The 27,767-nt window shown below is 38.3% G+C and overlaps 1 protein-coding gene across 16 annotated transcripts in view; it reads right to left on the bottom strand.

Moving 5' to 3' along the window:
* CNTN1 (contactin 1) overlaps window positions 1-27,767 on the bottom strand; it is a 417,723-nt gene that overhangs the window by 255,173 nt on the left and 134,783 nt on the right. For 5 of the 16 annotated variants that reach the window (XM_004461143.2, XM_023589575.3, XM_023589574.3 and 2 more), the window contains exon 3: window positions 2,842-3,151. The exons of 3 other annotated variants lie outside the window; for them this stretch is intronic. The gene's annotated coding sequence lies outside the window, so the exon portion shown is untranslated. The remainder of the gene's footprint in view (window positions 1-2,841; window positions 3,152-27,767) is intronic. 8 more of the 16 variants (XM_058307815.1, XM_058307805.1, XM_058307804.1 and 5 more) reach the window with 2 other exon arrangements.

Below are 27,767 nucleotides of genomic sequence, written 5' to 3'. Positions count from 1 at the left end.
TGTCAGCAGGGCCATACTTTCTCTAAAGTCTGCAACCCATCACTCAATCTCTGCCATCATCATGAGGCTCTCTCCTGTCACCAACTACAGTGTCCAAATTCCCTCCATTTATGAGAACGCCGGTCATAGTGGATCAAGGTAACTCTGATTCATTTTGCCCTCACCTTCACTCACAACATCTTTTGGGGCCATGAGTCAATTCACAGCACTAACTATGCTATTGTGAATTTGCATGTATATTTTAAGATTTGAAAATGGGTATATTATCTCTCTTCAAAGTTTTTGCTCTCCCATTTTTCCATACGTGATCCATAACCTTTCCATAATCTGAAATATATTTCCTAATTTATAGTTACTATTAGATGTTGCATATATATTTTCTATTTAGATTTGTTACAATATTCATATGGGTAAACACCCATTATCAATATCAGCATATATTTGTATTTATTCCCTTTAAAAAATTGACAGCTCAATATTTTAAAATCCTCCTCAACTGATTTCTTTACCAAGTCACCTTTAAGATTTATTTGTAAAGTAAATTATAAGACCTTATATTAGTGGACCATGATATTTCAGAATTCTCATATATTGATTTTTAAGAAGTATGAATTAAAATATCTCAAGTATGAATTAAATATTTATTTTTCTTTCAAAAACCTTATACTTTGTTTCTCTACTGTATTTCTTATTCTATTTTCCCTCTTTCCTTTTCTTTTATCATTTTTGAATGGCTCCTTTTTCACCTGTATCTGATATTATCATACCATAATAATGGTTATTTAAATTCATTTTGATGCTTTACCTAATATATTACAGTTGATACTCAAAATTAATTTCTCATTATTTTCTCCCAATTGGTAGTCTATAAAAATTAGGACTACTGTGGGAACTGGGAATTTAGCACATTTTGTTCCATATTTCCCTCTGATGATCCAGGAAATATTCTGTATCTGGCAATGAGCTATTTTAAAGGAGACTGATTAAGGGCTTGGGTTGAGATTAGACCAATGACAGAGAAGTTTAGTGCAGTACTACATGGATCCCTTTGTTGATACAATCTCCCCATGCTAATCCATTAATTTTACTGCTATGAACTTGTCACTCACCACAGGGGGCTTTTATTCTCCTACTGTCACCTCAGCCAGATCCAACAAGTAGCACTACCATTAACCTCATTGCTCAAGAGTTTGTATGTGTCATTAGGCAATAATATCTTTAAGTTCCTAATCCCCTCTATTCTTTCTCATTTTCCTCCAGATTTCATTTTACTAGCCATGAATGGGCCAGCTCAGCCAGGAGGCAATTGAGCAGAACAGGGTACCATGACTCAGCATCAGGAGACGTCTAAGACAGAAGATGGTCCTTTAATCTCCTCCCCTGTTTTCCCCTCCTTGGGGAAAAACTCACATATGAGTTTCCTCATGTACCTATACGAGATCAGCTTTGAGGATGTAAACACTCGAGAATGCTGGGGATTCTGTGCCACAGCACCAGAGCGTTGACAGGAAATCCAAGCAACGTAGTGACAGGGTAACAGAATTGAAATGCACTGTGAAATCCTTGAGAAGTAGTTTTCCTATTCCCTTATTTTCATTCCCCTCCAACCCTTCCTCACTTCATTCCTTTCTTTTTTATATAAAATGACCCTTTTTTTAAACAAAGAATACTTGGCCTTATCTATTATCGGTTTCTGACAGATGATTTAGCAAACATCTGTTTTTAAAGTTAGTGTCAATAAATATACTTGAGGAAGTACATATGTGTGTATATTACATTATAAATATTATATAATTATATACTATAGGTCACAAAATACATATATTCACTAATGTTGTAAATTTGTTTTTAAGAACATCCTTAAAGAATGTATGACATCTCAAATTTCTCAATGTTTGTTAATGCTATTCGTTTATCCTAAAGCGATATTCAAATATTCATATCATACCGCATAGGATTTACACATATATTAATTATTTGCCATGACATTTAAGTAGGTAGGTTTAATTCATGAGACTTTTGGCAAATATATTAGCATGGTTCTATATTTTCTCAGTTTTGTACAACATCTTTGCAAATTTCATCTGGCTATTTAACAGTGAGTCCTCGAAGTGTATACATTTAATTTTTAAAACATCCAATAAAGTTGGAAATAATATCCTTTTTTTGGTAAATTCCTTAGTATGCTTTATGACAGTTTATCTAGTCTATTCCTTTTGGAATAAGGCATTCTTGACAGAAAAACTAAAAAACAGAACATGACAGGTAGAAATCAAATTGGTTTATGTTCTGACAACAAGGTCTCCCCTCAAGGACGTGCCAGCCAGAATTGTTTTAATTGTATCTGCTCAATTTGTATGCAACACAGTCTTTGAGTTTGAGTATTTCAGTCCTTGTCTATCTTTTCTGGGAGATAGAATGAGCATTTTTGGTTCCTACCTACTTTTTTTTTTTACATAATTTGAAAATATTGACATTAAAGAAATAATCTGAGTCAAAGGAATGCCACAGCCCTGGGAAAACTTCTCCACAAGGAGGGGATTTTCTCTCATCGAGTCAGGTTATTCTCGGGGCTGCCCCTCCCCAGTTTGCTGGCTTCTATCTATCCAGGACACACAACTGAGCTCTCATACTTTCTTGAAAAGCGTCTGCATGCACAATAAAATACCCTAAAATTGTAATACGAAGTCACCTCCAATAAACATAACAATTGAGAACCCTGACACTGCATTCCAACACTGAGGTCTGAGTCAACCTCACTCCAACTGCATCACAATATCCTAACTCAGCATATTCTAGCTTCTACGATTATCTACCGTATAGGAAAACCTTGGGACTTACCTCATATGTTGGGTTATCTGTTGTTCTGGACTTACTATTTATTGCAACGTATCCATTTGAATAAATGCAGTGGCAGTTATACCCCAATACGCCTCTCTCCTGCAGTAGAAAGCAAGTTAAAGAGACTTCAAGCTGTGACCTCAGAGGCAGGCACAGCCGCTCCCATCCTTCAGCCAACCTTCTGGGAGAGCAGGTTAGATGACAGCAAAGCTGGCTCTCTACCCAGCAAGACTTTCAAATCAAGCATTCTGTGCTGTGAGCTGGGGGATTACATCTTCCAGATTCGGCCGAGCCAATGCTGCTTCTCGGTCTGAAAATATTAAGCATTTCACTGCAGTCACTTAATGCAAGAAACTATCTGAGGCGATTTCACAAACCCTGTCGTTCTGTGGGGAGACTAAAGAATGAGCACCGCATGCGTAATTCATGCATTAGAATCTTCAATGCACTTCCTGTAGCCACTGTTCTATTCAGTAATGGGCTATTGATCACCTCGTTGCTAAGACAGTTGGAGCTCAGCGATTGGTTTATTTCCACAAACAAAATTACAACCTAAATCACAAGCCGAAGCCCTCAACCCTGCAGGATTCACTCCGGTAAAACGCTCACATAGAGAAGATGACATTTGCATACTGCAGAGAGGTGAAACTGAACTTGCAAAAATACCACAGCATCTCCAGTCTTTTGTTCTAAAGTCATACTTTGTGCAAGTTTTAGGCAAATATTTTATATCAGATGTGAGATACACGGGGTTGATTTTTTTTCCTACCATTTCAGGAAAATCAACACGGCTACTCTGAAAATTAAGAGAAAAAGTGATGCATGACTAAAAAACATAAGGGATTTATAGGTGGGCACATTCAAATAGCCTGTTTTGGAAGACTTTTGATTTAAAAATAATTTTTCATTTCACCAACATGGAAGAGGTTTGTTCTTTTAAAAGGAAAAATCATTGCAATGGGTACAGGTGTTCATCAGTATTAGGCACTTTATTCTGGGTGTATCAGGGCTCCTGAGAGCCTGTCTCTTAGGATTTAAACTAGAGTGGGGGTTCTATGTCAAGTATCAAATACATATATGTACTAGGAATGACTATTTTATAAAGTATTTTGATGTAAAAAAAAAATTAAGCCCTATTTTTCCTCCAGAAGAGGAGTGGACATGATGTTATTAAGGTCCTTTGTAGCCCTAATACCATGACTTTCCATAGCCTCTTTGTCTATACTTTCATGTTACCACCTCCATATAATCCAGATTCGTATGTCTACATCTCAGCACCTGACCCTTTGTAAAGCCAGAGTGAAAACTTCAAGTTCAAGACTTGGATCCAGAGTAGAGAGTAACCCATGTGTAGCAGTTTGACATAGTTATGAATTCCAAAAATAGATACTGTATGATGTTTGTAAACTGGTCTGAACCTGGGCATAATTAAGTTATGATTAGGGCTTTGATTGGGCCATGTCATTAGGGCATTGAGTCCCCACCCACCTAAAAGGCATGGCAAAGGACAGAGTTGAGGGTTTCTGATGTTGGAGTGTTGATGCTGGAGTTTGATGGTGAAGCTGGAGCCCCAGGGAGAGAGACAGAGCTGTTCACCTGATAGTCTAGAGCTGACCTTGTGGAGAGAGGCAAAGCCTAGAGAGCCTCATAGTCTACAGCTGACCTTGTGGAGAAAACAGAGGAGCTGAGCCCAGGAAGAAAGGAACCTTGAACCCAGAGAGAAGCAAGACCCTGGAAGGGAGGACCCCAGGAAGCCTGAACCCTCACAGACATCGGCAGCCATCTTGCTCCAAATAGACTTTGGTGAGGCTTTATGGCCTGGTATCTGTGAGCGCCTACCCCAAATAAATATCCTTTAAAGAAACCAACCAATTTCTGGTATTTTGCATCAGCACCCCTTTGACTGACTAATGCACCATAGTATAACTGAAATTTTCCCATCTGACAATTATGCTGCAGAGAGCAATACACACTCAGAGATGACATGATCCTGGTGATTTTCAGTCAATAAACTAATAATAGCAGATGTCAGCCTGAGAGTGTAGGAAAGGTGCTGACGACAGTGGAGATGGAGTTCAAGGAAATGTGTCTTCCTTCCAAGTTCATGTAAGAACACAATCCCTTCTAGATCCACAGAGAAGATACTTACACCTGAATGACAAAAACTATGCTAAAATAATCTAAACAGCTGTCTGAGAATTTAACTGTTCAATAACTACATATATTCCAATTTTTTTTCTGTTCATAGGTAGATTCTACCTGTGCATTTCTATATGTTGTCTCTAAACCAATGAACGTCAAGTAAACTACGGAGCAGATTTATTTTATTACTGATAGTATTTATCTCTTGTTTAAAGAATATCTTTGTTTTTTAGATAAAAGCTTAAAAAATCTCAGATATTTCTTTAAATTACAGAATTTATAGTTAAGAATTAACATCTATCTTGCCAGAGTTATTTTTTATCAATTTCTTCATCTTTAGAAACAATTTCATATGAAAAGAACATAGTTTAAAATAGAAGAAAATTGGAAAATTTACAATTTAAGTTATCAGGTAGAAGGATATAAAGTATAGTGACTACTGACAAAATCTAAAATAATTGAAAATATAAGCATATCCTTCCTGAAGTGACATGATTTAAAAATGCATAAACAAGTAGACAGGAGTTAGTTTAGTCCATTTCTCCTTCTGCAGTAATGAGTGAAAGGTCAGTTTCTTTTCTCATATACATATATCCAAGACTCAATTAAAAAATCTGCTTGGTGACACTTCAGGATTCAGTTTTCTAAAGATGGGGAGAGAGCTATCACACACACACACACACACACACACACACAGTCAATCAAGAATAGACCAAGATCAGGAGCCAGCAAAGAAAAGAATGATACACATAAGAAAAACTATGGAGATAGTTAAGTCCCTAATAAACTAGAAACAGGGTCAGTAAGTAAGCCTTGAATGGACATAAGTGGGGAAAAGCAGACCATTTTACTTCCAGATAAAACAAAGTCCAAGGCTGCAATAAAGAGCCACTCTCCAATTTCCAGAATCGGGCTATGTCTGAGAAACACACTTAACCGATCCTTTCTGATGGATGGGAAACAGAGAGGGTCACAGTAGATAAATTTGATCTCCTTGCAGATCAAAAAGCTTTCCAATATTTTGACTTTATAATGTATACAAAGTATGGCATGAACCCTGTAATGTGCAAAAGGTCAATAAAATGAATTAAAATTTGGGAATAAATCAAAGAATATTTAGTCCGCTAAATTTGTGATCTCTATTAAGACGTATAACTAGCCTGCCTGGCTACTGCCATTTGGGAGAAAATGCATTATTTATGTTCAATATAAGACAAAATAATGCCATGCAGACTTAGAAAAAGAATTCAATTTAGCTTCCCAAAATTTGTACATTTCTGAGCTCAAGGGACATGTAATATGGGAGATTACATTTGCTCTCTGAGATTTGAAAGTCTTTCTACTTTCCTCTCTCTAGCCTATCAATACTATAGCCATCCCTAATCATCATGTATTCATTTAAATTAAAAATATTTATTGTGTAACTTCCACACAGAGGGAATTTGGCTAGATTTAGAGAAACAAATATATGTAGGTCAATGACAATCTCCAAGGTATCCGTACTTTAGTGAGGAAGATAAGTAATATGTAAATTCAGGGTGATAAATATAATAGAATCACTATGATACATGTTAAGATTTATAAATGAGATAACTACTACTAAGGCATATAGAACCATGCGTATATGCTAGGCAATTTCTATGTAAATGGTCATTCTTTTTATTTCGCTGTAGGAGGTATGGCAACAGCAGAAATGTTGGCTCTGCCATTTCTCCATGGGGTCTTTTGGAAACGATGCATTGAGGGGTGATATTTAAAGAAGCTGAAAGTTATAATGAAAATAATATAAACTGTGAAGTGAAACAGATTTGAGTTTAAATTCAGGCTTCACAAATTTCAACTCAGTGACCTTGGATGTGCCACTCATTGCCCCCTCAAATCTCAGTTTGATCATGAAGAAATCAAGCTAAAAATATCCTTCTCTAAAACTGTTTATGAGAATTAAATACATGAATTAGAGTACAATAATGAAAAACATAGCTTTTGTAGTCAGGCAGATGGGACCTTGAATTCTGCCTCCATTTCCTCATCTGTAAAATGGTGATTTTTATCATCTCAGAGAGGTACTGGGAAAATTTCAAAAGGCAAAATCTTTGTATCACGTTCTGACTTTAGAAATATTAATTCATTTTCTTCCTAAGCTTGCCTTGGAAAGAAAGACTTGAAGGAAAAGGAATTTCAGGAAAAGAGAACAACTTCTCTAATCTGTAGGGAGGCAGAACATTACATGATGTGCTTGAGAAATGGAAGTATCGACACTAGAAGAATTTGGGATGCAGTGGGCATTTTGTCAGATGATAAGGCAAAACTATACAGATATGATTTATATAGTACCTTTTAAACTTTGTTGAAATCCTGAATTTTTAGAGGACATTTTAAACTCTGCTTAGGAGTTTAATGTGATGGTGCAAGGAAAGAGATATTTGAAGATTTCACAAGAGAGTGATCTTAGATTGTGTGGGGGACAGATGAGAGGAGGAGCCCAGAGGCAAGGAATATATTTAATCGGCCACCATTTGTAATCCATCAGAGGTGATGAGGACCTAAATAAGGCAGATATGGGCATATAAAGACAAGGAAAATATTCTAGAGCTGAGTAGGATTAAGGGGCTGGGAAAAGTCACAGAAGACTTTTAGGGTTGTGACTTGGGTAACCCAATATCTTTCCATCCCCACCTCCACCCACCCCCCCAAAATAGAATTGCTGGTGTCATGGGAAGATAGTGAGATAAAGGGATGATAATATTAGACAGAGGGGTAAAATAAGGAAGCAAGATGAAGAGTTACACATCCATAGATTTTCCTGGGTAAGTTGGACAATGAGGCTATAGCTCACTTAATAGTTTTATGTGTGTTGCCAGGACTGTTTAAGCTATGGAACATGATGAAATAATTTAGGACTGAAAGAGTATAGTAAACAGAAGGCAGAGGATGAAACACCGAGATTTAGATAAGAAAATGTACATAAACTTGGTTAAAGAAAATACATATGTTAAAGTCTTAATATCATTAACAAATTAATGGCAAAAGACAACTGCTAATATGTATTAACCATATACTATAAAGCTGGAATAATGCGTAGTACTTAAATAAACTGATTTCATTTAACCATCACAAAATCCATGTGAGTAACATTTATTCCCATTTTACCAATGAAGACTCATGCTTACAGAGGTTAGTTTGACTGTCATATGACTGACAAGCAAGTGAGCCATAAGTCACGCCAAGTTTATGCTTCCTAAGTGTACAGCTCAGGCCCCTTCCATCACTTCAGGCTGCTGAAACCACCTCCCAGAACCCTATTCATAACAGAATGTTTTCTCTCCATCTCTTCCCATTCTTATGTCCCATAAGACCCACAAATGGTCATATTTGCATTGTAAGTATTTCTAATAAGCCCTATTAGTTTTTTTTTTTAAGTATAGAAAAGCAAAGTAATAAATGAGAGTATAGAAAAGAAAGAATATCTATTACTATGTTCCAAAAATATAATATACATAAATATACACACATATATATACATATACACATTATATCATTATATCTGAATTAATTTATAAAGAAAATATTACTACAATATTCTGTAGGTAAGAAAATAGGCTCAAGGAGTTTACACACCTTTCTCTCAAGTACATATATATTAAGGAACAAGACAGAATTTGAGGTCCACATGACCAAAGCACATGTTTATTTTACCATATCATACTTTAATCATTTTACCATATCATACTTTAATTTTAAAAATTCACTAAGCAATGAATAAAATAGAACCACAACTATCAATATAGATACAACTTAGTCCTTGTAATGTATTTATGAATATATATAGTAAATGCTCCCAAATATTTCCATTAGCTTAAAATGATAAACATGAGATATCGGTATACCTACATGATTTCCAAGGATTCATGAAAATTAACTAATTGCAGTTCAACCACCATGTAAAATGGGGATACTAAGAATCCTACTAATGGTTACAGGTATAATTGAAAAATGATCTTCAAGTCTATAAAAGTATAACGACTTTCAAATAATTACACTGAATCCCAATTTAGTCAGGTTTACTTTTAGTTATTTTAAGAGAGGCTGGGTTTCTTTTTTTAAGTGTTTAAATTATCTAAAAAGGAACTTGTATTTAACTGCAGGTCAAGAGATGTCAGTTATAGCTCTACCCCATAAGAGTCACTGAACATCTTTGTTTGCATCCCAACCTGATATACATTAGGGAAGACCTTTTAAAATTATATTATATTTATTTTCTTTAGTAACAAATTTAAATATTTGCTTGATAGTTTAATCTAGCTATATTTCTGGTAGCAAGCCAATTTAGACCTGCCTTGTTATATCTCAATTTTTCAATTCAGCAAATGTCAGTATACTTTTAGGCCTTCACAACTTTTGACCTTTAGAAAAGTATGACTCAATCCATAATTAACTCCTTTTAGAAAGTTTGTCGTATGAATGCATGAATGGATCAAGCTAATAATAAAATAGATGAGACACATACTACAATATTTGATTAACCCATTAAAACACAGGCTCCCTTAATAGATTTTATACAAATATTATCCTCATTGTCATCAAAATATTACTTAAAAATTCTGAATAGACATTTTAAAAATAAATACATCCTGTATGTGTTAGTGCTATACTTGCTAAATATATGTCCCATAGGCTTAAATCTTAGGTCTGATCATGTGCCAGTTTGAGCCCTTAGTCTTAACAAGAGTAGCAACACCTACTCTCCAGTACATTGGACTTGCCCAACTAACAAAAGGATGATGATGGACAACGCCCACCCCAAAAAACAGAGAGTATCTACAACTGCAAGCCAAACAGTTCCTTCCACCCATCAGCCCCATAGGATCGAAGCCCCCTCTCAATCAGAAGCAGAGTGGACATCACCATCCCAAAATCCTCAAGACTGAGGAATGAACAGACATAAGGGGGGAATGCGACTATGGACTTGCGATTAGTAGACTTATGATTACTCTAGCAGTGGAAGACCTTGTATCATTATACAAAGGCAGTGGTCACCAGAGATTTTGAAGGGAGGGAGAGGGAAGAATAGGTATAACATGGGGTACTTTGCGGACATTAGAAATGTCCTGCATAATATTGCAATGACGGATACAGGCCATTATACCTTTCATCAAAATCCGTAAAATTGGGCAGTATAAAGTGTAAACTATAAGGTAAACTATAGTCCATGGTTAGCAGCAATGCTTCAATATGTGTTCATCAATTGTAACAAATGTAGCACACGAATCAAAGATGTTGTTAATGGGAGAAAGTGTTGATATGGGAATGCCCTATATATTTTTGATGTAACATTTATGTAATCTGAAGTTTCTTTAAAAATAAAATTAACTCAGGAAAAAATAAATACATCCTGATTATAGTGCACAAGAATATATTGCATGCATATATGTGGAGGTGCATATATATTCTAACATGTTAAAACTTATATTGAAGTATGACATAGTTTACTTTAGTGTACATAACTGTGCAGTTTGTTGAGTTTTCACAACTTGACACATCTGTTGTCAGCACTCAGATCAAGAAACAGTAACTTAATTGTGCCCAGAACCCTGCATGTTTCTTTGGACCGACCACTGCCCTCCAATTAGCTACTATCCTTACTGCAAACAACATAGATTTGTTTCACCTGATTTTTTACACAACTATTTAAAACCAATCTATAGAACTGAACCATTATCCAGATATACAGGATTTTAAAAATAAATTTGACAATAGATTTTTTTCATACTTCTCCCATTCTTACTTGATTACAGGGCTAAATTATAAATACAACCTTAACTGTTACTACATATTCACATATAATAAGGAAATTTTATGTAAGAAATGTTTTGATATCAATATTTTATAGCACTATTTTCTACTAAAACTGAGGTTCCATAGCAGGATATTAATGTACCAGTAAATCCTTTTGTAAAATGTGCATTTTTGTGGAGTTATTGCATAAAGCCAACAACTTTGTGTATTCATGAGGAATTTTATCTTTAAACTTGCAATTGTAATTTCTTAGGAAAGATTTTATCATGGACATTTGTCCTCTGAAATTAAAAGAGGCAGTCATAAAAGAATCCTGAAGGTATAACTAATATTCTAGGGAGAATGGGAGTATGCAATCTTTCTGAACAAAGTGATACTTTATTGAAATACAAAATATTTTCAGTTACATATAGATAATTAATTCGAAGTAAGAAATAGAAGTCCAAATTTATGGGATTAACACGTGATCTAGACTGCTTTCCTGGGGTAACTGTCAGATTAAAAATTCTTGGTTAGAGAGACCACTGATATGACCCAGTAAGAATTATGTTTGAAAATCATCTGAATTAGAGGTACAAAGAAAGACTGGCTTAAAGAAGGGAGGTGAAAGAAAAACTGGTTTGGGGGATAGTTGTGTGAATGTAAGAAGAGCAACTAGCTGTCTTCTAGTTTGTTAATATTCACTTGAGCTCTTACTTTGACAAACATTCACTGAGCATTGATCATAGTCAAAATCCAAGCCAAGGCAAGGAATTTAATGGTCTTTGTACTTAAACCTTATAATCAGTGCTATACTAGAGTCAACCCATACCAACCCGCAAGAGCACATTTTAATTTTCATGAGTTTCACAAGCTAATTGTAAAACATAACCATTATTGAAAATCAAATTCTAGCCTTACCAATATTCAAGGCTGATTTCTCATCAGAAACCATGAAGGTAATTAAAGCAGTGGGATGACATATTTAAAAAGCTGACAGAAAAAAAAAAAAAAAAAAAAAAGTGCCAGCCAAGAATTCTACAGCCAGCAAAACTGTATTTCAAAAATGAGGGAGAGATTAAGAGAGTCCCAGATAAACCAAAACTAAGGAAGTCTGTCACCACTAGATGGACCCTACAAGAGATGCCAAAGAGAGTTCTGTAGGATGAAAGGAAAGTACACTGACAATAGACAGAAGCCTTGTAAAGCAGTAAGGATCTCTGGTAAGGGTTTTGCTGGGGGTACATACAGCCTCAAACCACCACATCATTTCACTTGTTTTTATTTTACTTTATTTTAAATTTTTTATTTTAAATCCAAGTTAAGTGATAGTAATAACTTTTAAGAAACTAGTACATAATGGGTAATCCCATTATAACAATTTCTTTTTAATTACCTATGTTCCCTGTATGATAAAAATGATAAAATAGTGAGTTATTGAGCTCTTTTTCCCAAACTCCATGTTTAGTGATACCATGTTGGTAAGCTTTAAATCAGCCATGGTCAATCAGCAAATGCTACACATCAAGGTATTTTCATTCCCCCTGTAAAGCCAATGAAATATTTAACAACACACCACAGCTTACAATACAGTGACTAGGGAATTCTAACAAAAACTGATCCTAACTAATTCTAACACTGTTGATGCAAAATCTCAGTGAATGTTACCACTGTAGAAGGCAAACTTGAGGTAGAATAAGCTTTCTGTAGTCATATGAATAATGATTGGGTCTAAAGGAATGTTTATGCCAAAAAGAATTCACTTTTTCCCCATTAAGAGCTAGGGAAAACATTCAGGTAACTTTCAAAAGTGATTATATTGCCCAAATAAACAAAGAATTTAGAAAAAAACATTGAGGTCAAAATTTCTTCATCACATTCATAGAAAAATGCATGTAAAATGAGCTACTAATATGCTTTAAACCATATGATTATGCCTCACCCTTCCACAATAATTAGAGAAGAAAGTTCTAAATATAATTACATTTACAGTCAGCCCTACATGTGCATTTTTCCTGTGATTGAACAGGTTAATAAGAGAGCCACATAAAAATACACAGAATAATTTAAAATAATGTAATGGTTTAACAGATTAAGATCAAAATTAAGTAGTATAAATTCCACTGTAAGGGAAGCACAGAACAACAATGAGGTTCTGGCAGTAGGTGAGAAGGATTTAGTGAGGCCCCATCCTAGCCAGCGTCAGTCTTCACTAGGAACTTCAGATTACTCCAAAACCAGAGACCTCGTGGGACTATCCTACAGCCCTTGAAAGCGGTAGGCTTTTGGCCTTACAGCAGCAAGCTTAAATTAGAAAGAAAGTGGTTTAACTCCTAGTGAAGACCAACCTTCTTTGAACTGTCTTTGGAAGTGTCTACCATCTGGGCGCTGTTGGAGAACAAGACTGGTCAGTACTCTCTAGACTAGAGACCCTCCTACCCATCATGGATGGGAATGGGAAGAGGGAAGTGTGTAAGAATCATGGAGCAAGCCTTTTAAAATATGACTTGTTCACCCCCTTTCCCTGCAGGTATTTGTCAGAAAAGGTATGGAAATGGGACAAAGCAATGAAGAGAGATGGAAGGGGGAGGAATGGGATTTGATCTCCAGGAATTTTATAAATTTATAATACTTGCCCCCAGCCTAAGGTGAGTACCTCCTCTCTGAAGTCTTCTCTAGGTAAAGAGTAAATAATTATTTTATGTATATAGCCCCTATTTATTCTGTTACCTTCATGTGCTTGGCATGCTGTAGATGTTCTTTATCAATATGGCATACAAACAAACAAAAAACTCCTACAACTTCCACTTTCATTTAGGACGTAGATTGCTGCAAAGAATGTTGCTCCTACCCCGATATGATGACTAATTTCATGCGTCAGTTTGGCTAGGGTATTGTGTCCACTTGTTTGGTCAAGCCACCATGGACCTGATTGCTACTGTGAGGGTTTTTTGTGGATTTAAATTATCAGTCAGTTCATTGCAATTGATGGCTGATTACACCTACAATCAACAAAGGAGATTGTCTTCAGAATGAGAGCAGTCTCATCCAATCAGTTGAATGCGTTAAAGGAAGAACTGATGACTTCAGCAACCAGAAAGAAGAATTTCTGCCTCCACTTCAGCAGCTAGCCTCTCAACAACACCATCAAGGTTCTGACTTGCAGCCTGCCCTAGGGAACTCAGATTTACCAACCCCCACCGTGCATGAGCCTATTCCTATAATAGATCTCATATTTGCATGCATACATATATACATATACATCATTTCTGTGTCTCTGGAGAACTCTGACATACAGTTTTGGGTACAAAAAAAAATGGGGTTTTACCACATACAAAACTTAAAAGTGTGGAAATGACTTTGGAATTGAGTAATGGGTAGAGGACCCAAAATTTTTTAAGGTGCTTGATCAAAAAATCCTAGACTGCTTTGAAGAGAATGTTGGTAGAAAAATGGACATTAAAGGTACATCAGATGAGGCCTCAGAAGGAAATGATGTAGTGGCAACAATTAAAAACCACAGTAGGGGGGGTACTGGGTTCCCGGCCAGTGGTGCTCTGTCGTGGTCCCTAGGGGAGCAGCGACAGTCTCCCAGGTACAGTGGTGGGGACCGGGAGGGAGTGAGGGTTCAACAGTGAGCCCCTGATACTAATGACTATGCTTGTGAGCTGATAAACCCAAAATAATAACAAGGCCTAGAGCAACTTTGTGCCTGGGAATTCCCTTCTGTCAGCCTTCATGTTACTCAAATGTGGCCAGTCTCGAAGCCAAACTCAGCATGTAAATGCAATGCCTTCCCCCCAGCGTGGGACATGACACCCGGGGATGAGCCTCCCTGGCAACGAGGGACCACTATCAACTACCAACTGATGATGCAACTGGAAAATGACCTTATATGGAAGGTTCAATGCGGATCAGCAGAATATCCATGTCTACATAAAATACCATGACTTTAAAATGCTGTTTGACCTAAAGTAAGGGGGAAATGGAAAGGAGAAATGAGTTTATATGGCTACGAGTTTCTAAAAAAGAGTCTGGAGGCTGGCAGAAGGTTTGCCCTCATGCACAACTGAGCAGAGTCAGAGAGACAGATAAAGCAGATACAACCCCCAGATATTGGTTCCTTTGAGGGCTAAAGAGACCCATGGGAGTTATGGTCATGGCCGATGGGGTTAACTACCAGGGCAGATGGCCCTTCTTTGGAAATGGTGTTTATGTGTGATGAATCTGGACTCAAATGGGATCTCCCTTCATAAGACTTTCATGCTAATGTGCTGGAGGTGCAGTTAATGTTGGGGTTTAAGATATATTTAGGGGATTTGAATCTCTGGACTGACAATGTGATAGCCAGATCCTGAGCCTCAACAGACTCCAGCACCTACAATCTGATTTATTGGACTTACCACACTCAGCTAAGATGGAGGTGAAGAAGGACAACCACCACACCATGGAGCCTAGAGTGATTACAACTGAAAATGGGAGGATTGCATCCAGCATCCAGGTGGAATCTGAGCCTCCTCTTGACATAAAGGTGCAATGGACACAACCAATCCAGTGTCCACATAGAAGAGGTGGCATTGGATTGGGAAAAGTGGACATAATGGACAAAGGGTATGGGGAAAGGCAGGAAGAGATGAGAGGTGGAGGCGTCTTCGGGACATGGAGCTGCCCTGGATGGTGCTTCAGAGGTAATCACCGGACATTGTAAATCCTCACAGGGCCTACATGATGGAATAGAGGAGAGTATGGGCCATGATGTGAACCAATGTATATGAGGTGCAGAGGTGCCCAAAGATGTACTTACCAAATCCAATGGATGTGTCATGATGATGGGAACGAGTGTTGTTGGGGGGGGTGGAGAGGGGGGGTGGGGGGGTGGGGTTGAATGGGACCTCACATATATATTTTTAATGTAATATTATTACAAAGTCAATAAAAAATAAAAAAATTAAAAAAATAAAAAATAAAAAATAAAAAATAAAAATAAAAAAATAAAGCATGCCAATAGAATTACAAAAAAAAAAAAAAAAAAAAAAAGAAGGAAATGATGAATGTGTTATTGGAAACTGGAGGAAAGGCAATCCTTATTATAAAGTGTTCTTATGTTCTTATGTTGGGTAGAAGCAGAACTTGAAATACCCAATCAACTTGGATCTTTAGCTGAGGAGATATATGGGCTTAGAGTGGAAAGTGAAGCATGGTTTCTCTTCAGACCTTACAGTAAAATGCAAGAGGAAAGGAATAAGCTGGGACCAAAAAGTCTTAAACACAAAGAAACCACGATTGATGATTTGGTAAATTCTGAGCCTGTCCTGATGGTGTGCCTGGAGATTTGGGCTATGTGTGGCTCTATCGGGTTTCTGGAACTGATTCCCAGAGGACTGAGCTCCAGAGGAGGGTTTAACTAAACACCGCTTTGCTGAACTGGATCCAGTTAGCCATCTCAGCGGAAGTGAGGCCTGGAAGTGCAGTTATCCAGCATGCATCTGTGGAGAGTTCTTTTATTTGATGCTTTGAAAGTCCCTTGGACTGCACACAAAGTCAATAAAATTTTTATGAGCAGAACCTCTGCCAAGCTGGACTGAAAGAGACAGAGAAGGGACCAAATGAAGGAAAAATGTCTCAAGGGCAGAGCCATGGTAGTGAAGGTCTGAATCGAAAAGATCTCCTCAAGCCAAGAGAATAGGCCAGGGCAGGCCTTCCTTCTGTGCTTGCAGGAGGCCACCCCTCTGCTCTGGTGCTTGGGAGTGGCAGGTTCGTTAGCCTGTTGTTCAGAGAGTGCTTACCACCTCAGTGTTGAGAGAAGGTGGGGCCTGTGTCCCAGGATTCTCCGAGAGTCTGGCAGCCATTCTAAGGCCCTGAGAGAGTAGGGTCTATACGCGTTGTTTGCGTGGAGAACCATCACAGCACAAGTGCTTGGAAGGGGTGAGGATGCGGCTCTATCAGCCCCAAAGGACAAAGAATCAAGCCACAGACGGCTCCCAGAACTCGAGATCAAATGGGGTTTATCCTGCTGGGTTCTGGATGTATCTGAGACCCATGCATCCTTTCCTTTCCAATCTTCCCCTTCTGGAATGGGAATGTTTATCCTATGCCTATCATACCACTGTGTATTGTAGGCAGATATCATGTTTTCTAGGGCCATCAGACAAGAATTTTACCCCAGGACAAACCACATCCATAACTTATTTTGAGGAGAGTTTGTACTTAGCATTGCGCTAAAATTGCTTAGGGCTTTGGGGGTTTGGGGATGGAATGAATGCATTTTGCATGTGGGAAGAACATGTATTTTGGGGGTCAGAGTGGACTGAATTGTATATATACCCCAGTTTTGATGCGTTCTTGGTCCAGGTCCATATTCTGGGCTACAATCTGGATAATTGGAGTTCTTTAAAAACAGAATGAAATTCAAGCATAGAAAGGGAAAACCAGAGGAAGAAGCCAGAAGTCAATGGAACCCAGAGGAGAAAGGAGAAATCACCTTGTGAATTTCCACGTGACAGAAAAGTCAAGGACCAAGGGCCACAGGCAGCCAGGCACCAGGTCTTCAGGAACTTGCCCCCAATTTTAGACTTCTCCTAGCCCCCAAACCATGCCAATAAATTTCCATTGCCTAAGCTAACCCATTGCATGGTGCTTGTTTTAGCAGCCAGGAAGCAATGCTCCTGACTATGAAAAAAGCTGGATAAATGATAAAGTCACAATTTTTTAAGCATGACAGAGAGCCAAGGGTGTAAGGCAACTCTGTAAGCCAAAACCAATAATGGGACAAGCCACTCCAAGGAGAAAACTCGTGCGCTGTCTCACCTGTAGTGGAGTGAGGGCAGAAGAGTTACAAGAAGAGCAACCCTATAAACAGGTGAGAATTAATAGCCAAAAATTCAGACTGTAGAAGGCAAGAGTGGGTTATCACATCCATCTGAAAGAGCTGGGGGCAACTGACTGGAGAAGAATCTGCATGCACTTGCAAGTTCCTCTGGGTGCTCATAAGAAAATTAGGGACAGAGCAGGAGACTGTAGAGCCCACACTGGTGACACAGTGGGCAGGAGGTGACTGGTAGCTGTGGAGCAGCAGGCATAAAAAGCCAGAACCTTCCCTGGACTCTCCCCTGCTACAAAGTATGCTGCTGATGTGCGGTGGGGAGTCAAGCTCTCGAGTCCACAAGACACAGGCAAAGACACAATGCAGCTGGGGGAAGGGTAAAAGAAAAATTCTCTACCCCTAAGGGAGGTCTTGGGTTTAAGGTTCTATAGCAACACCAAATACCAACACACCTCTCCGATTGCCAGGAGCCCAAGTCTACCCCAAGTCTACCCCAAGTCCAAGTGCAAATATGAGGGTCTGGAATGCTCAAAAAGCAATGCTTCAATGTGTGTTCATCAATTGTAACAAAGTACCACACTAATGCAAGATGTTATTAATTGGGGAAAATGTGAGAAGGGGAGGAGGTGAGGGATATGGGAATCCCCTCTATTTTTGGTGTAACTTTTCTGTAATCTAAAACTCCTTTAAAAAATTTTTTTAAAGAAGCTCCATCCTTGAAGCACAGGAACACAGGCCCTCCCTTAGGCTGAGGCTAACCCAGAACAACAGAGAGCTGTACCTCATCCCCACCTCACCCCCAGCATGAGCTGAGTACCAAGCAGCAAAGCAGTTTACCTCTGGGGTACTAGCAAGAGCATGAAGAGAGATTCCCTTCTCTGGGGAAACCATACAGGAAAGGCTGAGAGCTGGGGGTAGATCATTAGTATTAGCTAACTAAAAAAAATTAAAAGACCTCTACTGTGGCAGGGGAGGATCATTAGAGTGGGGTGTCAGTGATGGTGGACACATTGGAGTGAGTTCACCTGGACATACATAAAGGTATATAAATATGTTCAAATGTCCATGGGGCATTGCCACAGTGGGTAGAGATTCACACAACAAGTGAAAGAATATTGAATTCCCTTCTTGGGAAGCTCTGCCACATTCTGTAATGGAACAGCAACAATCCTCCAAGTACAGGGGCAGTGAAGAAGGATGGTCCATTGAAGGGCCCTTAATATTGACAACTATGTTTATGAACCTTTGCTCTTGAAATTGCAATTTAGCCTAGTGTTGTAGGGTGTCTTAGAGTTACCTCCTGAGAGCCTCCATATTGCTCAAATGTGGCCTCTCTTTAGGCCAAACTCAGCATATAAATGCATTGCCTTCTCCCCAGCATGGGACATGATTCCTGGGAATGAGCCTTCCTGGCACTGATGGATTATTACTAAGCACTGGCTGGTGATGCAACTGGAAAAATACCTTGAATAAAAGGGAGAAAGATAAAGACAAATGAGTTTATATGGCTAAGAGACATCAAAGTGAGTTGGGAGGTCATCAGAGAAGTAACACTTATGTACATCTCAGCAGGATCTCATAGTAGCCAAGGTAGATACAACCCCAAATAGTGGAGCTTCTGAGGGCTCTGGAGATACTCAGGTCCTATGTATGTTCATGGCAGATAGCTCCAGAGTTTGATGACTTGCCAAGGCCATACTTTGGAGTTTGTGCTCCCAAGTGTGACAGAGTTGGACTCAGATGTGACTTCTCTACACATGCCTCTTCAGTCCCTATTATCTGAACCTATGGTTGGTACTGGAGTTGGTAGGTGTACATTCAAGAAACTTCAATCTCTGGGCTGTCCATGTACCAGCTGGGCCCTGAGCCTCAGCAGAGTTGCAACATCTACTTTCCAGTTCATTGGACTAACCCAGGAAAACTAACAGGGAGGTGAGGATAGACAATTGCCATGCCAAGGAACCGAGAGAGTCTACAACTGCAAGCAAGAAAGTCACATCCATCAGCCATATGGGATTGAAACCCCCTCTCAATTAGAGAGGGAGAGGGCATCATCATCACAGAATTCTCAGGATTGGGGAATAAAATATGGACTAGAGTGGACTTACTAGTATTCCACAATAGACTAATTGTGATTCTAGCAATGGAAGAAATTATATCATTGATATGGATGCAGTGGTCACTGGAGGTGCTGAAGTCAGGAAAAGGGAAAAAGACGGGTAATGTGGGGGCATTTTGGGGACTTGGAATTGTCCTCAATGACATTACAATGACAGATACAGGCCATTATATATGCTCCCATAACCTACAGAATTGAGTGGGAGAGAGTGTAAACTACAATATAAACTATAATCCATGCTTAGTGGCAATGCCCTAAAATGCATTCATCAATTGCAATGAATGTACCGCACTAGTGAAGGATGTTGTTAATGTGGGAAAAGTGGGAGGTGTGGGCATATGGGAATCCCTCATATTTTTTTATGTAACATTTTATGTAATCTAAGTATCTTTTTAAAATAAATACAAAATATAGTATATAAAAAAAAAAAAAAGACCTCTAGCACCCAAACCTTTACTCTAAGCACTAGGTCAGCATTAGAGAAATCTGAGGTCTCTGTTCCTTTGAGGATAACTAAAGCAACTACAAAACCAAAATCCAACTCAACTTCCCCACACTAACATTCTGATAAAAGAAGGGTTATGCTCATTTTCAGGCATAAATATAGTTTACAACAGTATCAACTCTTCTAAACACAGTGCATAGCATTCAAAATTTATATACACTCACACAGAGAGGCACAAAATTCACCTATTTTCAAGAGTGAAGCAACCAACATAACCAGACTTAGAGATGGCCCAGATATTGGAACCATCATATAAGAACTTTAAAATAACTTTGATTAAAATACTAAAGGGTCTAGAGAGGACAGTTGATAACATGCATGGGTAGATGGAAAATTTAAACAGAGAGAGGGAAACTAATATAAAGAGTCAAATAGAAATATGAGAAATTTTAAAAGATGCTATCAGAGATTAAGAATTATATTGATAGGCTCATCAGGACACTTGATACAGCTAAGAAAATATTTTGTGAACTTGAAGGTGGGTATAATAGAAATTACCCAAACTGGAGCAAAAAGTGTGGGAAAACAGTTCAAAGCATTCAAGAACTGTGAGACGATAGCTACTGATTAGTAACATAATGTAATTGGAATCCCAGAGAAAAAGAGAATAGACCAGAAACAATAATGTTTGGGATTATTCCAAAAGAGAATAAAATACCCAAGAAATTTAGAGAAATCCAAACAATAATAAATACTAAAACAAAAAAGCACAACAGTCTAATACTTCATAGTCAAACTGTTGAAAAAAATAAGGAACATATTTTTTTTTTTTAAAGATTTATTTATTTATTTATTTAATTTCCCCCCCCCCCTCCCCTGGTTGTCTGTTCTTGGTGTCTATTTGCTGCGTCTTGTTTCTTTGTCCGCTTCTGTTGTCGTCAGCGGCACGGGAAGTGTGGGCGGCGCCATTCCTGGGCAGGCTGCACTTTCTTTCACCCTGGGCGGCTCTCCTTATGGGGTGCACTCCTTGCGCGTGGGGCTCCCCCACGCGGGGGACACCCTTGTGTGGCACGGCACTCCTTGCGCGCATGAGCGCTGCGCATGGCCAGCTCCACACGGGTCAAGGAGGCCCGGGGTTTGAACTGCGGACCTCCCATGTGGTAGACGGACGCCCTAACCACTGGGCCAAAGTCCGTTTCCCAAAATAAGGAACATATTGAAAGCAGTGAGAGGATAGAGAAAATATGTTGCATGGAGGAATAAACATAAGATAATTTACAGGCTTCTCGTTAAAAACAAGGCAAGCCAGAAAACCTTGGAGGGACACCTTTAAAGAAACAAAATAAAACAACTGTAAATTAAGAATTCTATAACCAATGAAAATATCCCCTAAAAAATGAAGGCAAAATATAGACATTTTCAGACAAACGAAAGCTGAGAGAATTCATTGCCAATAGATCCCAACTGTAAGAGACAACAGAGGAATTTCTTCAAGCAGAAGGAATGTGACGGAAATGAATAGCTCTGGAAATGGTGAAAATAAAAGGGCCAGTCCATTGTGCTCAAGAAATCCTCATCCCCATATCTTGAACCAATTAAATGTTGCTGGCCCTGACTAAAGCCTTGCTCTCCTGGTGTGTGTTCACCCTTAGCCCCCTCTCTAGCCCACTTTCTTTTGATAATGGAAGGAGGTGGCTGTAGGTAGGTATGCCAGTCAATACAGGGTCAAGCAGTCATCTGCTCTTGATACAAGTGGACAATTAAGGTGGCGTCATACTTTAATTTTAAAAATCTAGACTCCTAAGAGTTTTTAAAACAATAGTTTCGCAAAACAGTAATACTAGCTGAAATAAAGTGCTACTGAATTATTAAATACAACCGTGGCTATCCTCCTAACAACAGCAGGTGGCTTTTAAGCTATTTATGTGCACATATATATCATTAACCTCTGTGTTGAATTGTATTAACATTTCTAAATACACCTTCTCCAATGAAACCTTATCATTGCTATCATCAAAGAAATGAAGGGGGAGTTTTGAGGGCAATCTCTCCCTTTCTCTGATCTGGCTTTTGTCTCAAGTAGTTTTCTTTTTTAAAAAAATTCCCCCCCTCCCCCTCCCCCTCCCCCATCCTGCTGTTTCTGCTGTCTGTGTCTATTCATTGTGTGTATCTTCTGTATCTATTTCTCTTCTTATCTTCTTGTCTCCTTTTTCTCCTCTAGGATTCACCAGGATTCGATCCTGGGGACCTCTGATGGGGAGAGAGGTTACCTGTCAGCTGCGCCACCTCACTTCCTGGTTTCTGCTGCACTTCACCTTGATGCTCTCCTTCGTCTCTCTTCTGTTGTGTCATCATCTTGCTGCATGACTCACTTGTGCGGGCACTGACTCAACACATGGACACTCGGCTCACCGCACGAACATGCGGTTCGCTGTGCGGGCACTCGTGTGGGCACTCAGCTTGCCACAGGGCACTCACACAGGCACTCGGCTCACTGTGGGCATTCAGCTCGCTATGCAGGCACTGGTGGCTCACCGCGCAGGCACTCTTTCTCTTTTTCTTTTTTACCAAGAGGCCCCAGGAATTGAACCTGGGACCTCCCACATGGTAGGTGGAAGCCCTATTACTTGAGCTACATTCCCTTCTCTCAAGTAATTTTCTGAACACCATCTAGATGCACAAATTACTTATAATTGATTATTCTGTATAATGAGGATGCATTACTACGTAAGCAGTCTCTAAAGCAGTTAGCAGCAGTAGGTAGAGTTTGGGAATGGATAGGGAGATAAGCCTAGTGAGGACATTCTACTTTATCATCCTGACTTCCACCTCACAGAAAAACTTGCTCTCCCCATCTAAGTAAGCCGTGCGTAGGATTTTAAACTCTATAACTTCTTTCTAGACCTTGTTCAATCAATTATCTGTTCATTTATCAATTATCTGGAGGCTGTTAAAATAGCCTCCAACTTTTCAGTCTCCTTTTGTTTGCATGTAAACATGCTTAAAGGTTTCTCACCTTTGAAGTGTGTGTATATCCACACACACACAGAGCCCTCTTTTGACTCTGCCTGTACTGTTAGCTGGCACGTCTCTTTCATTCTCTTCAACATAAACTTCTTTTTAAAAAAAAAGACAATTTTTCTAAATTGTCTCCTTGAGATACGGGAAGCACAGTTTGAAAATCATTGATTTATAAGTGAGCACAACACAGCCTCTGGAGCCAGAAAGACTCTAGATTCATCACCTAACCTTGGGCAAGAGCCTTCAGTTCTCTGAGTCTCAAGGAAGGTGTACAAGTCCGCTTGCCCAAGTTCAAGCACAGACCAGAAGGCAGGGCTGGGAGCCAGGGATAAACATCTCAGACTCATATTTCTGATAGAAAATTCTGGGAAATGTTCTGGATGTTTTTCAGAGGTTCTAGTGAAATCAAATTTCTTTCACTATAAACTGGATGGAGAACCCTTTTTTGAATTCTCCTTCATTCCTGCCTCATTCTTCCTCATTCTTCCTTTGTGGGACCACCTTCCAAATAACCTCATCAGTGCTTCAGGTGTTGCTTTTGGAGGAACTAAGACACCCAGTTTTCTCTACCTATGTAAAATGGGAATAATATATAATTACCTTACAGATTGTTCAAGGGCAGGGAATAGAACACGTGAACCATTTACCATAGAACAGGACATAGTGGAGACCCTAAAAAATGTTAGTCTTGGGGCAGCTGAATGGCATAAGGGAAAGGATGGCAAATCTGAGTTGTTTTTCTGTCTCTGCCACTTTCTAATATTGTGCTCTAGTCATGCTATTAAACATCTCTGAGATCCAGTGCCCTTACCTGTACTGGATTTCTTTAGGAATTAGAGTTAAAATATGAAAATTCTTTGCACAGAACTTTGCATACAGTATGTATTCAACAAAAGGTACCTATTTCTGTTAATAAACTGATGAACTATGATCATCCACACCCTTGCTACTTAAAGGAGAATAACTGCAAAAAACAGCAAAGGAAGTACATGAAGAATATAAGGAAAGGGTCCTAGGATGCATACCCCAAAGAGTGACTACATTGCAGGGAGACCATCTGGTGGATGGAAGAGCAACACAAAGCAGTTTAGCACCAACATTACCCAGTTGGAATTAGTACTTTAGAGATTAAAAGTCAGCATGCATATTATTGGGGGAAGCAGTGTAGTATAATGGTCACAATTACAAGCTCTATAGTTAGAACATCCAACACGAAATTTTGGCTAAGTTACTTCTTCGCTGTGTAATCTTAGGAAAGTATTTTTTGTAGAGGTTTATTTTATTTTTTTCAATTTTATTGATGTGTATTAATAAAGCATATGATTCATCCAAAGTGTACAATCAATGGTTTTTGGTATAACCACACGGTTGTGCATTCATCACTTCAATCATTATTAGACTATTTTCATTATTTCAATAATAATAATAATAACAAAGAAAAAACAAACAAGAAAATTCCTCACCTTTCAATCTCTTTCATTTTTTTGCCTCTGTTCTCACTTTCAAAAAGTAGGGTTTATAGTAGAATCTACATTTTAAGATTATTAGGACTTAAGGTAATATGTTCAAAGTGCTTGTGACATATTAAACATTCAATACATATTAGATATGTTTATCAATATTGGAGTCCCCTGCGATATGTTAATGATGTGTGTTGACATTTATAAATATTTGGGTTAGCCAAACATGAGTCATAGGAGGTATTACCAATCTCTACCTCACTCTGACATCCAACTATCACCAAATTGTCCCAATTTTACCTCCCAAATATTCCTTGTTTCAATTCTCACTGCTATGATTGTTTAGGCTTTCATTACCTTCAATATCTCTAACAAATGAATGCTCTACAATGGAGTCAAAGGTATCTTTCTAATATGGGGATTTGGCAATGCCATTATTCCAGTGCTTAAAATTCTTTAATAACTCCTATTATGTAATCAATTCCCAGTCATGTAAAAATATCAAGTAGACAATTCATAATGTGGCCGCTATCTTGCTATCATCCCCTCCACTTTACAGCCCTGCCGTAATGAACTGTATGAGATTGTCTAAGCTACCAGTAGAGAAAAGGTTCCTGCCACCATGCTTCTGCATACGCTGCTTTCTTAACTGAACATAAGGTTTCCCACCTCACTTGTCCTCAACCTTCAAACCCTGCTCAAGGATCACTACTCTGTGAAGACTACTTGACTCTCTTGACATCAGTCATCATTTATATATGTCCTTGTAAACACTTATTTTTCTCATTGTATCTATTAACAAGCATGTTTTGCCATTAGATTGTAAAGTCCTTCACTGTAGGATTCTTATTCAAATTTATTTTTTAGAGATGGTACACAGTAAGTATCAGTAAATGTGTACTGAACAGAAATTATCACTTAAAAATGATACCTACAAAGCATAATCTATTATCTATCTGCTTAATTCAATTTATACCTTTTGTTACTCAAAATCAGTAACATAAATTGTCAAATACTTCGAAGCAAAATATAAAATATATTTGAGAGTAACTGTATGTCACTAGCAACTTGGCATCAGATAGTAAGACCTATTTTAGCAATTTTTAATCAAACATACCAAGTATTTGATACCAAAATAAGAAATACATGTTTTAATTATTTTACTAATAATGGGATCACCAGCAAAGTAGGAATAATGGTGTAGATTAACATCTATAACTGACGATTGCACATAGGGTCCTAAAACATAAAGTCAGAGTAAAAGATGATCTAAAGCAGGTGTCAGAAAACTTTTTCCACTAAGGGTCAGATAGTAAATACTTGAGACCTTGTGAACCGTACTGTGTTTGTTGCAACTACTGGATTCTGCCGTTGTAGCCCCAAAGCAGTCATAGACAATCCACAAACAAATGAGTGTGACTGTGTTTCAATTAAACTTTATTTACAAAAGCAGGCAGTAGGTAGACTTTGGCCCTCAGGCCATAGTTTGAAGAACCCAGATATAAAGAAAAACATAAAAGCTACACTGTGGAAGAGAAATGACTGAAGATGTAAAAACAGGAAAAAAATCAACACAAGTTGTTTTCATCTACTCCTATCCTTGGGAGCAAAGGAAAAAATAAACAGGAAATCTTTAGGATAGAAATTAGCAAATTAGATTGTGGAGTTTTCATTCAATTCCAATTCATTACTTAGAAAATAATTTCCTTTTTGTGTAAGGAGAAAAATACAAACAGAAATTAGTAGGGAGTTTCTAAGGTCAACAAACCCCTCTATTTCCTTTGCTGTTCAGTACCTACTGCTTTCCTGTCTCAATATGACCCCCCTCAAAAAAAGGTAGCCAAACATGTTTTATAGAGACTATCCTATGTGATTTCAGTGATATCCACTACTGCTGGAGTATTACATGGAGAATTTCAAAAAAAATGTTGGCCAGGTCTGAGATACAGAAAATGCAATAGGGTGGAGAGAGAATGCTTGAGGAACCAAAGCTAGAAGTAATGCTGGAGATCAAAGAGATTACCCCAAATTCTGGAAAGTAACTTCGAAAGCACAGAGAGATCTCCCATGATTTGGAAAGGTAGTAGTTTGGTTGTAAAGCTTAAAGATCTCTATAGGGGAGCGGATGTAGCTCAATGGTTGAGGGCCTGCTAGCTCCGTACAAGGTCCTGGGTTCAATTCCTGGTGCCTCCTAAAAATTAAAATTAAAAAAAGCTCCATGGAGCCCTGGCTATACTCAGATCCCTAGCCCTGCTGAAGTGAAAGTCTTTATCCCACACTTTAAAATATCTAAAACCAGCAGTGAATTTAATTGAGCTAAAGTAACAGTAAAGCCCAGATGCATATCAGCTACAAACTGGATGGACCTAGACCCTCAGATTGGTGGTATGACAGAAGAAGGAGTCTGCTCTTTTTGGGGAACAAATATTATTCATTTTAGTCTCTACCGTTCTTTTACACTCCCTCAATAGTATACAATAAAAAATTATAAGATATGCAAAGAAACAAGAAATGGTGTCCCATGTTCAAGAGAATAAAAGGGCAATAGAAGTAGATACTGGAATATAAAAACATTGAGTATTTTAGGATTGGAGGAGGTCCAAGGAGACGAGGCTTTAGGATGTTTGTGGAGGTCGACCAGTTATGATAAATGAACTGAATATGGAACTGAATATGAATGGGTACATTGACTGTAAGCATAAAGAGACAAAAGACACTGAAGACATTTCTGAGGCAGGAGCAATTGGATTTGCCTGTAGTTTGTATGTCACGGATAGGAGAGGAAATGTTATGAAAAACAAAAAGGCTTCTACCTTGAAGAAAATCAGTGGATGCTACCTCCAACAACTAAGGGTGACTATCTGAATGGTAGAATAAATATAGAAAGAGGATAATAAACTGTATCTGTCTCCTTCACTTACTTCATCCTGACCCCTCAGTGCTCTGCCCAAGCCCTAGTACCTGAGTCATCTATTCATTTGAATTCTGGGACACCAGACTCTGCGGGTTTATCTTCTGATTCTCTGGCCTTTCCCTCTCAGTCTTTACCAACTCATCCATTTTACCCCCCTAAGAAGTTCCTTTTTTTTGTCTCCCCAGATGTTCTCATACACAATGAGAAAGACTGTGTATAATTAATAA

Source organism: Dasypus novemcinctus, chromosome 12 (assembly GCF_030445035.2).
Source record: "Dasypus novemcinctus isolate mDasNov1 chromosome 12, mDasNov1.1.hap2, whole genome shotgun sequence".
In the NCBI taxonomy this organism is placed as follows: Eukaryota; Metazoa; Chordata; class Mammalia; order Cingulata; family Dasypodidae; genus Dasypus; species Dasypus novemcinctus.
This window is presented reverse-complemented; position numbering and strand designations above follow the sequence as displayed.